The following is a 3,984-nucleotide window of genomic DNA, read 5'->3' as shown; positions in this document are numbered from 1 at the left end:
TGGAAAAATTTTCTTCACTCTATTCCCCCAGCCCCCACAAAAAAATCCTTGTTTCTATAGGTTGGTATAATTCACAATTCACAATTGATTTCAGTTCATTTTCTCTATCTCTGAAACCTGCAGTAACTTTGTTTATCCCCCCCCTTTTCTACCCCCTCTCTCTATTATTATCTACTATTAGGGTTTTTAATACCAATTTCACCTCCCTGATCTCTCATTTTTATATTCACTTCCAAACAACTGTTTGACATTTTAAACTTCACAAATGAAAAATGTACTGATTTTATTTCCAGCCTTTCACATTCTGCCTCAAATATATATATATATATATATATATATATATATATATATATATATATATATATGCATACACTATCTTTTTAGGAACTCAAGGAAAATACCATGGTATCCTGGAGACTATCTGAATACCTTTCTTCTTCTCACATCCCATAACCAAGACTCAACAGGTACTGCCACCTATTGTCTTCCAAACAGTTCAAGTATCTGAGTATGCCCTTACTTCACTCTGTGTCACACCATAACCACCTGTTACTTGGAGTAGCCTTGTACCTGGTGCCTTTGCTTGTGCACTGGCCTCCCTAGATTCTGTGTTGTGCACAGAATAATCCTATTAAGCTGTAGGAGCAGGTTTCTCATCCGCACAAGCCTTCCAATGGCTTCTTCTCTTTCAGAGTACAAGCCAAAGCCTTCACTGTGGTTTACATGTTATAGTCCTTTATCACCTGTCTTAAATCTTCCCTTGTTAGTCTTCTTTAATTTTTTTTCTGTTTTTACTAAAGAACTATGCTGCTCCATTACACAGAAGACTATGTTCTTTCCTCAAAGACTTTGACCAGAATAGTCTTCCCCATGTATATATGTGCCTCATCTCTTTCAGATTCTTCCTTCATTTCTTCTTTTTCATAAATGATTTAACTAATCAGCTTATTCATTGAAAATGAAATTAATCTCCAAAAGCCCAGCAACCCTTACAAATAATTATATCTTAAATGTATATCATACAACTTTCACTCGGGCATAGCACAGGATTTTATTCATTGTTCCTTATTATATACTTTTCCTATTAGACTATCAAGTCCTGAATAACAGAGATAAACTATTTGCATCACTGCCATGTATTAATTACCGAGAATACTGCTTAGTACATAGTAGATTATTTAACATTTATAGAATGAATAAATTAATTAGAGATCCTATACATAATACTTTAAAAATAAAAATAAAATAAATTTCCTTTGACTCCTAGAAGAGACTGCTGCACAAATTGATAAATATATGATGAAGTGATTTTTTTGTTTAATTTTAAAACTGTCAAAGAAAAAAATATTTTTGTGTTTATTACAACACTGGATGACATTATTGGAACATAAGGTATTTATAGAATGAATTTGTAGAACCAATTTCAAAGCACATGTTAGCAGAGGTTAAAATTATAGTGTTGACTAAATATATAAATGCAGTACTGAGTACATGGTATTCGCCATCTCCACATTTCCATCAAAAAACACATTTATCCCTTGGGTTCAGAAACTTTTACTTGCTTTACCCACATCAAAGTTTACTAAATATGACATTGACTTTAGCTATTGCACCTCCATGAAAATAAACTTATATTGAGTCTATCTTAGGAATTTTCATATCTATTGTCATCTGTCAGTTTGTAAATATTGCTGGAACAATGGAAATAAATGCCAAAAAAAGATTACAAATGGCATTAAAAGCATTGCATTACAATATCATTTTTAACCCTAATTAAAAAAAAAGAATTCATACAATGTCTTTGAGCCTCAATAAATTGGTCTGCTAAATGGGAATGACAAATACTTAACAGAGGTGTTGTGATGATTGAAGAAGATACTTTATTTTCCTTCTCTTGTTTAGACTGTTTCTCCTAGTCTTCCTGACAAGATCTGTTCATTAGTTAGGTCCCAAATGAGTTATCACTTTATTTGTAAGATATTCCTCTGCACTTCAAGCAAAATTAATTGCTGCTGCCTCTGTGATCCCACAGCATCTAATTCATAAGCACTTATCAAATTATTAGCTACATTACAGATTGCCCTTAGCTAGCACCAAATTGTGAGCTCCTTTAAAAAAGACTGCAAGTAGGAATTGCCCAGTTATAAAAACTGCTCACCTTTCACTTTGACTGTCATAGGAATGAAAAGACATTCATCGGCTTTACTTGAAATGAATTGTCTTCCCTGTAGAAAATCCAAATATTTGTCCATTCTATGATCAGAAATCTGTTTGCACCACTTTAAGTCAGAGCTAAGTAGAAGAACAAACTCGGTCCAAGCCAATTATCCAGTCTTCCTGTCTGTTTTCTATGAGCACTTTTACCAAGTTGATCAAAATATTAGGATAAGTTTTTCCTACTTTTAACAGTATTAGATACACACAAGTTGTGTATAAATTTCAATTTCTTTTTTTTAGATACTGAAGAGAACTTGTTTTCTTATGCAACATCATTGGTTTAATCAGACTATAAGAATATTATTATTGACGTCACCATTTTTCTTCATATTCCACGTCGTTTAGTCAGCTTTTTCACTGCTATGACCAAAAGACCTGACAAGAATCATTTTAGAGGAGGAAAAATTTATTTGGGTCTCATGGTTTCAGAGATCTCAGTTCACAGATGGGTGACTCCATGGCTCTGTGCCCAAATTGAGGCAGAACATTGTGGCGGAGGAGAATGTGGGAGGAACTTAACTTAGCTCAGGAAATGGAACCATAGGCAGAAAGAGAGAGAAAGTACCCTCTCCAGAGACAGAATATAAACATCATTCATGCCCTCATTGACCCACCTCCTTTAGCCCCAACCTGCCTGCCTACAGTCACCACCCAGTCAATCCCTATTGGAGTTTAATGCACTGATTAGGCCAAGACTTCCTTGTAACCCAATCATGTCACTTCTCAACTATCTTGCATCATCTTACCCTTGAGCTTTTAGGGGACACCTCATATCTAAACTGTAACATCATGTCTGCACACAACATTTGTTCACAAAAAAATAAAGACTAATATTTCCCAAGCTATAAACTATAAGGAAAGACCTACTTCTGCAAATTGAGGCTTAATAAACATGTTTCCCAAAATGCAATGTTTTATAGAAATAGTCCTCAATTCTTGACAACTTCATATCGAGACCATGACATCACACATGCAAAAGGCATAGTGACTAAAATAAATTGTCACAAGTTTTGTAAAAATGACAAACATTATGTGTTGACCTCATTGACTTCATTTATTTTTGAAAAACAAGGTAAAGATGGTGCAGAAAATTTTATTGTTTGCAAAATAATAAGGGAAACTCATCTAGGGATGAGTTTGGAATATTGGAAAATTGTTCTAATCTAATAAAATCTTTTAATATATATGAACAATCAGGAGAACTTAACATATATGTTCAAGTAACCTGCAAAATTCGGTTTTGAAAAAGTCTGCTAAAATACAGTATAACAAATAAGGGACGATAGATCTTGTTCAAGGCAGATTTATGGCTATTGCACTTTGGTTTTTGCTTGTGTCAGCTAGCCTTGGCAAAAAGAACCCTTTTGTTATTGAGGCGAAACCTGTAAATCTAGATATTTTTTCCCTCCCCCTCAAAACCTTGTCTTAGACCTTGCTGTTTTTTGCATTCATCATAGCTCTGCTTCAGTGTGAGTGAAATTCTGAATGTTTGATGTTTATTACATCTTGTATCATTTATTTGAGACATTATGTAATTAATAAGTATTGACAATTAGTAATTATTCTTCTTTGTCTATGAGTAGCAAAGATGCATTGTTTTGGAGAATTCACTATTTTTAGTTTAACATTACTGTAAAATTAACAGGAAATAGAAAAGGACTATTTTTTGGTATAATAAATGTTAATAACAATAGTGCTACTGAGCATCATTTGTAGTTTGTACAAATAACCTTTATAACATTACATAAATGTGCAAACTACATACAT

This window comes from Urocitellus parryii, chromosome 12 (genome assembly GCF_045843805.1).
Source record: "Urocitellus parryii isolate mUroPar1 chromosome 12, mUroPar1.hap1, whole genome shotgun sequence".
Taxonomy (NCBI): domain Eukaryota; kingdom Metazoa; phylum Chordata; class Mammalia; order Rodentia; family Sciuridae; genus Urocitellus; species Urocitellus parryii.
This window is presented reverse-complemented; position numbering follows the sequence as displayed.